This window comes from Rhineura floridana, chromosome 4, assembly GCF_030035675.1.
Source record: "Rhineura floridana isolate rRhiFlo1 chromosome 4, rRhiFlo1.hap2, whole genome shotgun sequence".
NCBI classification, from domain to species: domain Eukaryota; kingdom Metazoa; phylum Chordata; class Lepidosauria; order Squamata; family Rhineuridae; genus Rhineura; species Rhineura floridana.
Window position 1 is genome coordinate 96,016,135 of NC_084483.1, and position 12,829 is coordinate 96,028,963.

Genomic DNA, 12,829 nt, shown 5'->3' on the forward strand with positions numbered 1-12,829 from the left:
GATCGAACACTGGTTAGAGCTGCTGCTGCAGCCTATCATGTGGCAATAAGGGCAACAAAAAAGGATTTTTATGCTGCCTCTATTGCATCTGCAGAGTGCTGTCCCAGAAGACTATTCCAAGTGGTCCGGAGCCTGGTTGGTCCAGTTGCTCCGGAACCGATGGAACATGATAAGGTCTCCTGTGATGAGTTTACTAAACACTTCGCGGATAAAATCAGTCGTATCAAAAGCGATATTCCGTACACTGTGGATACAGAGAGTGAGCCAGAGGTGAACAGTGTTGCTTCGGTGGCGTGGGATCGGTTCCAGCTTCTTTCTTCTGATGAAGTGGACAAGGTGCTTTCAACTCTAAGGCCGACCACCTGCTTACTTGATCCTTGCCCTTCATGGCTCATTATGAGCTGCAAAGATAGACTGGGAGGGAGGATCAAGCTGATGATAAATGCATTGCTTGAAGAGGGAATAATGCCATCAGTGCTCAAGGAAGCGATAATAAAACCAATTTTTAAAAAGTCCTCCTTGAACCCTCAAGATCTGAACAACTTCCGCCCAGTCTCAAATGTGCCATTCTTAGGCATGGCAGTTGAGCGGGTGGTGGCTAAACAGTTGCAAGCACACTTGGAAGAAGCAGATTATCTGGATCCATTTCAGTCAGGCTTCAGACCAGGACATGGGACTGAAACAGCCTTGGTCGCCTTGGTAGATGATATGAGAAGGGCATGGGATAGAGGCGAAGGCACCTTTCTTTGTCTCCTCGATCTCTCAGCGGCTTTTGATACCGTCGACCACGCTATCCTCTTGGATCGCCTGCAGAGGTTAGGTATTGGGGGCACTGTATTGCAGTGGTTCCATTCCTTTCTCTCTGGGAGATACCAAAGAGTAGCATTGGAGGAAGAGGTTTCAGATCCCTGGCCCCTCACTTGTGGGGTGCCACAGGGTTCTATCCTTTCTCCAATGCTCTTTAACATCTATATAAAGCCGCTGGGAGCAATCATCAGGAGATTTGGGCTGCAATGTCATCAGTATGCGGATGACACGCAGCTCTATCTCTCATTTAAATCTTCACCAAGGTTGGCTGTGGAAACCCGGTCCAAGTGTCTGGAGTCGGTGAGTGGCTGGATGGGAAGGAATAAGTTGAAGCTGAATCCTGACAAAACTGAGGTGCTGTTTGTGGGAGACAAGGGAAGGCTGGGAGATATAGACCTGGTGCTTAACGGGGTACGATTGCCCTTGAAAGACCAGGTCCGTAGCCTGGGGGTCATTCTTGACTCCCAGCTGTCTATGGAGGCTCAAGTTTCAGCTGTGAGCTGAGCAGCTCTGTATCAACTCCATCTGATACGGAGGCTACGCCCCTACCTTCCCAATCATCTGCTCCCACCGGTGGTACATGCCCTGATCACCACTCGCCTAGACTACTGTAATGCTCTCTACGTGGGGTTACCCTTGAAAACCGAACCCAATTCAAGGTGTTGGTTTTAACCTTTAAAACCCTATACGGTTGTGGCCCAGCCTATCTGAAGGAGCGCCTCCAGCATCGACAGGGATGCCGCTCAACAAGATCGACCTCAGAGGGCCTTCTCTGGATCCCACCAGTCAAAATAGCTAGGCTGGTGAGGACTTGAGAGAGGGCCTTCTCAATAGTGGCCCCCACCCTCTGGAACTCTCTCCCTGGTGATATACGCCACGGCCCATCTATAATGTGCTTCCACAGGACCCTGAAGACTTGGCTTTTTAGGCGGGCGTCTGAGATGGGCTAGTTTTTTATTGTTTTTAAATTTTAATTGTTTTATATACTGTTTTATCTTGTACGTCGCCCAGAGTGGCTGGACAACCAGCCAGATGGGCAACTAACAAATTTAATAATAAATAAATAAATAAAATACATGGGAATGGGCTCCTTTCAAACTACTTCAACTAACTGCTGAGTGCTTTATCTGGGCTGTAAGCTATAGTTGGTTTGATCACAATCCCATGCACAGGACTGCACTATAAGGCTTATGTTGATTCACTAACAGTTCTTAAACCTTGCAGTTTAAGAACGTACCTATAACTAACAGATATTTCTATCAAACTTCCTGTGTTACTATGGTTTCTAAAGAAAATCTAACCTAGAAAATTAGATTTCTCTCATTCATTCTCAAAATCTGTGTCAAATTTATTTTTATTAATTTCAAAGCCTTTTTATTGGTCAGTGTCATATGATGGTGAAAACAACCTTCTGTGTTTCAAACTGGAGGTTATGTTCTATTTCTATTTTGGGTGCATCAACAGTTGAATCTGAAACTGCAGTTTGATGTAAACTCAGACTGCTTACAATATGTTGCTACTTAAGCAATGACTCGAGCTGTTGGAAAAAACAAACTTGGCCTGCCCAAGATGCATCTCCAAAAGTTAAGGAGATGCAAGATTACATGATGACTAACTAAAGCTTATAGAATCAGAGTTTGAAACATAGAAGAATATCTGTGAGTTCATTCAGACAGGGCTAGTTCTACCTTGCAGACATGCCTGTGAGCTTCCAGGGAGCAGAAAAAAATCAGCAGCATAATGGCGGGTGGTGGGGTCAAGCCACTGGAAGCTGTCCTCTGAAGACTGAAAATAAACTGCTGCTATTAGCATTTATTTGTATTGAGCAGGGCAGGAAGATCATATGTGAGATCCAGTTGTGTTGTCCCACTTGCGCAATAGACTTCTGGTTGTGCAAACAGACCTTCCCTCTCCTTCCTCCTACAACCCCCTGTGCACCCCCAGTATCTGTTCCAGAGACTTAGGGAACCCTCTAGAGCAGATGGGGTGTGGGAGCTACAGGTGGGCAAAAGGGGAAGGAGAAGTCTTGTCATGTCTGTGGACACAATGGTGAAGTTTGCCCACATGTGTCAAATTATGCTTCTCTGTAGAGTGCAAACATCAATCAGTCCTTCCATGACAGTGTAAAACCAGAAGCAGTGTAATTCAGCATCAAATCAGGCTTACATGGTACACACACTTTGAGGAAACTGCTCTCTAACAAGATAACAAAAATAAGGATTTGTCAGCAGAACATAGTGCAGAGAGAGAGAAATTAAAAAGAAGCAAAAATGTTTAAACCAAAACTAGATTTGTTTTCCTCCACAGAGTAACATAGGAAACTGCCTTATACTGGATCAGACTGTTGGTCCATCTAGCGCAGAATTGGCAGGAGCTCTCCAGGATTTCAGACAGGTTTCCCTTCCAGCCGTACCAGGTTGAATCTGAAACCTTCTGCACGTAACACAAATACTCTACCACTGAGGTACAGCCTTTCCCTGTAATACCTACAAAGGAAAAATTGTGATGAAAAACACAGTGGTTTAATTTACAAATCCAACAATGTGGAGAAACGACTGTGCCATAGGGCACCTGGATTTCACTCCTTCCACCACAGCTTACCTTCACTACCACACCTTGTTTTAATGTATGTGCCTTCATTCCAATGCATGTGTAAGTTAAAAGATACATAGGGATCACCTGTATCCAACATAGGTTATGTGTTCCCTTCAGACATTGGTAATTTGGGTAAAGGCAATGCATGGTGGAGCAGCAGTACGAGTGTACACTTTGTATCTGGCGAGTCCCACACTGAATCCCTGCATCTACAGGAGGGCTGGGGAAAAGGGCTCTGAAATCCTGGAGAATTGCCCTCAGTTAGTGCAAACAATTCTGAGCAAGAAAGACCATTGTTTTGACTTGATATAGGCAGCTTTCCATGCTCCTGAGCATCTCTGTCTCCAAACTGATCCCTACACATTAGAGCAAGGACAGTGAACTACCAGCCTGTAGGTCAGATGCGGCCTGTTGAGCCTCTAACCAAGCCCATACCTCCCCCTGCTTGCCCCTCTTCATATACCACAATTATACTTTTACTGCAATCCCCCCAGCCTCCTGCATGCATTTAAACTTGTACAAACCTCTCACTGTCATCAATAAGAGGCTTTTAACAGTGTAATTATGGTGCATGGTGAGGAGCAAGCAGAGGGAATTATGGGCCCTCCCAATCTCTGAACCATCACCACCCTGCTCCACATTTAGGCTTGAAACCCTTTCTGTTTCAAGTAAAAGACAGAGCAGGTGCAATCCCATGATTTTGCCCATGTTGCTGAATTGAGTCTTGGTAAAAATGGGGAATTCACATGGGAATTAAGGGAAAGATTCATGAGTGGGATTATATTAAAAAAAGTAAGATTTGGATGGCAAAAGATCCAAGTGTTTTCTGGTTTGATTAAAATATTATTTAATCCTTTGTGCAGTTTGCAAATTGACACTTGCTTGTAGAAAGAGTAGTTACCAATTTAAGATGACTTCTCAAAATTCTTCTTTACCTGTTATGAATTTTAATGTGCCAGACCTCTACAAGTGATTCTAGGAGTTTTACTCTCCCATCATGTTGGGTGGTCTATTTCATTCAAATGACTATCAGATGGTGCCCAGTTTCTTTTTAATTCCTTACATTTCTGCGTACTCCCTTGAGTATGTTGTTTATACTTTTTTTGTGCTTAATTTGACCACAAAAGAAATTCCTTGCTGTTACATGACAAAGTGAATTATCAATACAAATGTTCAGTTAGGCATTCAGGATCAGATATAAAAGCAACAATGCACAAGGGAAGCCACAATATAAATTCAACATGATTTTGTAGATAATGAAAGATGCCTGGGAAAGAACGTATTTGAAAATTTAACCAGTTTGCAGCTTCATAATTAGTCCCTTGTTCTTACTGTTAGTAGACAATTTAATATCTGAAGTTGTCATTTTCTGCCTTAAAAAAGGAACCTACTCTGCTTTCTCCCCCTCAAATATTCATCATTCACTATGTCACATCATTCAGACTTGGGTACTTCATCTCCTGAATGCTTTGCCTAAATCATTTCACATTAGGTCCTGCAAGCAAAATTTAGGTTACTAGGTAGGATGCAGAAAGCCAGGACTTCCAAAGTGGATTTCTCTGAAATGCTACTGGTGGCATGAGCCGGACCAGCCAGACAGCTTTGTAGTCTCAATGCGTGGATGAGACAATGGTGTTGAGAAGAGGGGTTTGGATTTGTTAGGCGTTGAGGAACAAGCCAGGCTGTACAGAAAGGATGGGCTACACTTGAACTGGGAACCAGACTGTTGGCACTTAAACTAAAAAATATGGCAGAGCAGCTTTTCAACTGATTGCAGGGGGGGAGCACAGAGGGTCCAATTTGGAACAAATCTCCCCCCCGGGATGAAGATGAAGATAAAACAGGTGAAAATGTAAATGGGGCACAGGATAGCAATTCAGAGAGGCAGTGAGGTGCCAATACTCATATTTTGATAAAAAGTGCTGTGGATGCCAGCACAAAATGGCTGCCATGAGAGCAAAAAAAGAGATGCTTGTACTCTGTAACAGTGAGTGTTGCCACAAAAAAATTCCCTGAGTCTTCCCATTAATCATTAGTCCATCCCATACTTTTTAGTGTAGTTCCCAGTCACTTTCCTAAAAAGTGTCCTTTTAAAAATGGATTTGTTGTGCCAGGGCAACAGAGTGCTTTAAGAACATAAGAACATAAGAAGAGCCTGCTGGATCAGGCCAGTGGCCCATCTAGTCCAGCTTCCTGTTCTCACAGTGGCCAACCAGGTGCCTGGGGGAAGCCCGCAAGCAGGACACGAGTGCAAGAACACTCTCCCCTCCTGAGGCTTCCGGCAACTGGTTTTCAGAAGCATGCTGCCTCTGACTAGGGTGGCAGAGCACAGCCGTCATAGCTAGTAGCCATTGATAGCCCTGTCCTCCATGAATTTGTCTAATCTTCTTTTAAAGCCATCCAAGCTGGTGGCCATTACTGCATCTTGTGGGAGCAAATTCCATAGTTTAACTATGCGCTAAAGAAGTACTTCCTTTTGTCTGTCCTGAATCTTCCAACATTCAGCTTCTTTGAATGTCCACGAGTTCTAGTATTATGAGAGAGGGAGAAAAACTTTTCTCTATCCACTTTCTCAATGCCATGCATAATTTTATACACTTCTATCATGTCTCCTCTGACCCGCCTTTTCTCTAAACTAAAAAGCCCCAAATGCTGCAACCTTTCCTCATAAGGGAGTAGCTCCATCCCCTTGATCATTCTGATTGCCCTCTTCTGAACCTTTTCCAACTCTATAATATCCTTTTTGAGATGAGGCAACCAGAACTGTACACAGTATTCCAAATGCGGCCGCACCATAGATTTATACAACAGCATTATGATATCGGCTGTTTTATTTTCAATACCTTTCCTAATTATCCCTAGCATGGAATTTGCCTTTTTCACAGCTGCCGCACACTGGGTCGACATTTTCATTGTGCTGTCCACTACAACCCCGAGGTCTCTCTCCTGGTCGGTCACCACCAGTTCAGATCCCATGAGCGTATATGTGAAATTAAGATTTTTTGCTCCAATATGCATAATTTTACACTTGTTTATATTGAATTGCATTTGCCATTTTTCCGCCCATTCACTCAGTTTGGAGAGGTCTTTTTGGAGCTCTTTGCAATCCCTTTTTGTTTTAACAACCCTGAACAATTTAGTGTCGTCAGCAAACTTGGCCACTTCACTGCTCACTCCTAATTCTAGGTCATTAATGAACAAGTTGAAAAGTACAGGTCCCAATACCGATCCTTGAGGAACTCCACTTTCTACAGCTCTCCATTGGGAGAACTGTCCGTTTATTCCTACTCTCTGCTTTCTGCTTCTTAACCAATTCAAGAGGACCTCTCCTCTTATTCCATGACTGCTAAGCTTCCTCAGCAGTCTTTGGTGAGGTACCTTGTCAAATGCTTTTTGAAAGTCTAGTATGCTATGTCCACTGGATCACCTCTATCTATATGCTTGTTGACACTCTCAAAGAATTCTAATAGGTTACTGAGGCAGGACTTTCCCTTGCAGAAGCCATGCTGGCTCTGCTTCAGCAAGGCTTGTTCTTCTATGTGCTTAGTTAATCTAGCTTTCATAATACTTTCTACCAGTTTTCCAGGGACAGAAGTTAAGCTAACTGGCCTGTAATTTCCGGGATCCCCTCTGGATCCCTTTTTGAAGATTGGTGTTACATTTGCCACTTTCCAGTGCTCAGGCACGGAGGAGGACCCGAGGGACAAGTTACATATTTTAGTTAGCAGATCAGCAATTTCACCTTTGAGTTCTTTGAGAACTCTCGGGTGGATGCCATCCGGGCCCGGTGATTTGCCAGTTTTTATATTGTCCATTAAGCCTAGAACTTCCTCTCTCGTTACCACTATTTGTCTCAGTTCCTCAGAATCCCTTCCTGCAAATGTTAGTTCAGGTTCAGGGATCTGCCCTATATCTTCCACTGTGAAGACAGATGCAAAGAATTCATTTAGCTTCTCTGCAATCTCTTTATCGTTCTTTAGTACACCTTTGACTCCCTTATCATCCAAGGGTCCATTCGCCTCCATAGATGGTCTCCAGCTTTGAATGTATTTATAGAATTTTTTGTTGTTGGTTTTTATGTTCTTAGTAATGTGCTCCTCAAATTCTGGCGGTACCTTTTCTGATCTGCGGTATGCACTCCAGTTGCGCTTCTAATATAGTGTTTTTAAACAACTTCTAAGCATTTTTGAGTGATGTGACCCTCTGGACTTTGTTTTTCAGCTTTCTTTTTACCAATCCCCTCATTTTTGTGAAGTTTCCTCTTTTGAAGTCAAATGTGACCGTGTTGGATTTTCTTGGCAATTGGCCATTTACATGTATGTTTAATTTAATAGCATTTTAAATGTACAGATTTATGCATTTGAATCTCTTCTCCAAAATACTGACAGTCTGGAAGTGCCCTTAGTCCAACAGTATCTGGAGGACCACCAAGTCCCAGACCCAGGACCTGCAGGAAGAGAACATCTCTGCCCTGGGAAGGAGAGTCTGCTGCTGCTGCTGCTGCTGCTGCTGCTGCTGTGGGATCACCACCTCCACCACCCTTCCCAGTGGGACTTCTGCCTGGCAGACCTGCATCTTGCAGGACCAGGACCAGGCCCCAGGTACCCAGCCAGCTGTGACTGATTGCTACCACCTGTCCCTCTTTGGAGGGATACATAAGCCGGCTGGCTGAGGTGGCCTGGGAGACCCAGGGCCTGCAGGAAGAGAACATCGCTGCCCAGGGAAGGAGAGTCTGCTGCTGCTGCTGCTGCTGCTGCTGCTGCTGCTGCTGCTGCTGCTGCTGTGGGATCACCACCTCCACCACCCTTCCCAGTGGGACTTCTGCCTGGCAGACCTGCATCGGGACTGTGTTTGTTGTGCAGGCCTGAATTGGATGAGTGGATGTTTGTATGAGTGGATGTTGTGATTGAGTGTGCATTTTTATGTATATGAGTTTTTTGTATTTATAGCTTACTATGTGCCTGGGGAAGAGGTCTTTCCATCAAGCGGGGAGACTTGAGGGGGCCCCAATTGCCATAGTGACGGGCAGAGGGAGGTATGGTGTTGTGAGAAGGACGTGCCAGGTAAGGGGAACGCGGCCCAGACATGTAGTGGCTGTGCCTTGTTCCGGTCCTTCTCATACCCGCAGGGTTGTTGGTTGTCCTCTCAGCCAACTCTCAGATCTCCAGTTGCTGCTCCTCAATGCCAGATCGGTACATAATAAAACCTCCCTCATCCATGATTTGATTGTGGATGAGGCAGCCGATCTGGCATGCATAACCGAGACCTGGGTGGGCGAACAGGGAGGAGTTAGTCTCTCCCAGATCTGCCCACCGGGATATTTGGTACAGCATCATGGTAGATCTGAGGGTCGGGGACGCAGGGTTCCTGTGGTCTATAAGAGTTCCATCTCACTCACCAAGCACCATGTCCATGCAGTTACTGGTCTGGAGTGTTTGCACCTTGTGCTGGGCCAGAGGGACAGACTGGGAATCCTTTTGGTGTACCGCCCACCTTGCTGCCCAATGGCTTCCCTAACTGAGCTGACGGAAGTGGTCTCGGAGGTATTGTTGAGATCCCCCAGACTTTTAGTACTGGGGGATGTCAACATCCATGCCGAGGCTACTTTATCTGGGGCAGCTCAGGACTTCATGGCCGCCATGACAACCATGGGGCTGTCTCAACATGTTAGTGGCCCAACACATACATCGGGGCATACTCTTGACCTTATCTTTGCTACTGGACATGGGGATAGTAATCTGGATGTGGGGAGTTTTACATCCCTCCCGTTGTCATGGACAGATCACTGCTTGCTGAAGTTTAGACTCTCAGTGGCCTTTCCCCTCTGCAAGGGTGGGGGACCTATTAAATTGGTCCGCCTCCGGAGACTAATGAATCCTGAAGGTTTTCAAAGGGCTCTGGGGGATTTTCCGGCTGATAGGACTGGCGCTCCTGTTGAAGCTCTGGCTAATCTGTGGAATGCAGAGATGACCCGGGCTGTTGACATGATCGCTACTGCGCGCCCTCTCCTCTGTAGAGCTCATACAGCTCCTTGGTATACTCCAGAGCTGAGAGCGATGAAACAAGATAGGAGGCGGCTTGAGCGGAGATGGAGATGAACTCCCAACGAATGCAATTATGAGCTGGTTCGTGCTTCTACCAAGCTGTATGTGGGAGCGGTAAGGGTGGCAAAAAAACAACATTTCGCTGCCACTATTCAGTCATCTCTCTCCCGCCCAGCGGAGCTTTTTAGAGTGGTTTGAGGCCTACTCCATCCAGGCCTACAGGACATGGTAGATACATCAGTGGCCCGCTGTAATGAGTTTGCTGAGCACTTCCAGCATAAGATCTTCCGCATTCGCCGGGACCTAGACTCCCATTTAATAGCAGTTAATCCAAATGAGGTGTCCGGAGCACAGTCTCGTCATGTTTTGATGGATGAGTTTCAGTTGGTTCAGTTCGAGGACGTGGACAAGGTGCTTGGACAGGTTCGTGCAACCACTTCGGTACTGGATCCTTGCCCCTCTTGGCTAATAAAAGCTAGCAGGGATGGAACAGTTGGCTGGGCCAAGGAAGTGATTAATACCTCTTTACGAGAGGGAGTGGTCCCTGGCTGTCTGAAAGAGGCGGCGGTGAGACCACTCCTGAAAAAACCTTCCTTGGACCCAGAGGATTTCAGCAGCTACAGACCAGTGGCGAATGTTCCATTCCTGGGCAAGATCTTGGAACGAGTGGTTGCTGACCAGCTCGAGGCGCTATTGGATGAAACCGATTATCTAGATCCATTTCAATCGGGTTTCAGGCCTGGTTTTGGCACTGAGACGGCCTTGGTCGCCCTGTTTGATGACCTATGTTGGGAGAGAGACAGAGGGAGTGTAACTCTGCTGATTCTCCTTGATCTCTCAGCGGCTTTTGATACCATCGACCATGGTATCCTTCTGGAGAGGCTTGTGGAGTTGGGAGTCGGAGGCACTGCTTGGCAGTGGTTCCGCTCCTACTTAGCGGGTCATCTCCAGAAGATAGTGCTTGGGGAACATTGCTCGACACCGTGGGTTCTCCAATGTGGGGTCCCGCAGGGTTCAGTTTTGTCTCCCATGCTTTTTAACATCTATATGAAGCCGCTGGGTGCGGTCATCAGGAGTTTTGGAGTGCGTTGTCATCAGTACGCTGATGACACGCAGCTCTACTTCTCCTTCTCATATTCTTCAGGTGAGGCGGTCGATGTGCTGAACCGTTGCCTGGCCGCGACAATGGACTGGATGAGAACTAACAAACTGAGACTCAATCCTGATAAGACTGAGATGCTGTTGGTGGATGGTTTCTCTGATCAGATGGTGGATATATACCCTGTTCTGGATGGGGTTACACTCCCCCTAAAGGAGCAGGTTCGTAGTCTGGGAGTCGTTTTAGACTCTTCCCTCTCACTCGAGGCTCATGTAGCCTCGGTGGCCCGGAATGCGTTCTACCAACTTCAGTTGGTAGCCCAACTACGTCCCTATCTGAGTAAGGAAGACCTCACATCAGTGGTACATGCTCTGGTAACCTCGTGTCTGGACTACTGCAACGCGCTTTACGTAGGGCTACCTTTGAAGACGGTTCGGAAGCTACAGCTAGTGCAAAATGCGGCGGCCAGACTGCTAACAAGAACCAAGCGGTCTGAGCATATAACACCTGTTCTGGCTCGCCTGCACTGGCTTCCCATATGCTTCCGGGCAAGATTCAAAGTGTTGGTACTAACCTATAAAGCCTTATATGGCGCGGGACCACGATATCTGTCGGAACGCCTCTCCCGATATGAACCCGCCCGTTCACTACGGTCTACTACGAAGGTCCTCCTCCGGGTCCCAACCCATAGGGAGGCCCGGAGGGTGGTGACAAGATCTAGGGCCTTCTCAGTGGTGGCCCCCGAACTATGGAATAGTCTCCCCGAGGAGGTGCGCTTGGCGCCGACACTATCATCTTTTCGGCGCCAAGTTAAAACCTTCCTCTTCTCTGAGGCATTTTAATTTAAGTTAATTTAATTTTAAATTGTTGTAATCTGATTTCAGTTTGTACAGTTTTTATATACTTTGTTTTATGAGATTGTGTAATTTTATTGTATTTTTTGATGTTCACCACCCAGAGAGCTATTGCTAGTCGAGCGGTAAATAAGTTTAATTAATACATAAAAATAAATAAATAAATAAAGTCCCCAACCCAGTGAGAAACTTTTCAGCTAAAGAGTTTTATTCATTTTTTAAAAAAAACCCACACCTTTATTTTCTTTATGTGGTTATAAGCCCTTTATCCTTGCAAGTTACCATAAAGCATTTCTAACACTTCACATTGGTAGCACACATTTTCCTGCTTTTTATCTCTCAACTCATAACAAAGGAATGAGCCAGGTCCAACATAGTAAATGAAACCAGATCACTATTTATTAACACTGTCAGCTGAGACTACTTTGATGCCTGAAAATCAAACCCTTTATGGTGCCCTACTCTTTTCATGCTAATTGAGACTGACTGACTGGCTTTTGTGTACCACTCTAGAGCAAAACACGTTTCTATTTAAGACAATGTGTCTCACATTGTCAAAATGATTTGATAAAATCAAAAGATTTTATGAAATCTTGCCCCTCTTCCAAGCTTGTTAGATCTCCTCTCCCCTTCTCAACCCCAAAACCTCATTCAGTAAAGCTGGTTCGTGCGTATATCACAGGGGTGGGGAACTTTTTTCAGCCCAACCTTCCAGGGGCCACACACCAGCGGATGGCAGAGGCAAAAGCGATGAACCAACAGATGTGGGTCTTGCCTTTGTACAGTGGGCTGTGTTCCACCAATGCAAACATCAAAGGTTTCTGATGGCAATAACTGGGGAAGCATCACAGAACAACTACTACAGAGCAATGATCCAGTATTAATCCACTATGAATTTGTTATTATTATGTTAATGGCACGTTCCAAAATACCCCCCCCCAAAAAACAGTCCAGAGGGGTCCTAAGAAGTGGCAAGCCTAGGGTCTATTCTCTCCACTCCACTCCTTCTCCCCATTTGTCTTTCACATACTCTCTCCCTCTATTCCATTAATGACAGGTAAGACCCTAAAACAGGTGGAGAACTTCAGGACTGGGAGCCAAATGTGGCCCTGCAGGCCTCTCTATTTGGCCCTTGGGACTTCCCCAGACCATACCGCCTCCCCAGCCACACACCCCTGAAAAGTTTATGCCTTTTGAATGTGTCCTTGAACTCTAGTAATAACTCTTGTTTGCCTCAGTGAAGGCTAGAGAGGGATGTATGTAGAAACTAACCAATGAAACATGAAATAAAATAGTAGATTATTCCTGACCTTTGATTACCTTTTAAAATCAGATTTTCCTTTAAGATTTGTGGTGCCCATTTGCATTGGCAATTCGTGGATTCATGCACTTGATGGTATCTATACTCCTTGATGTGCTCATTGAACCAT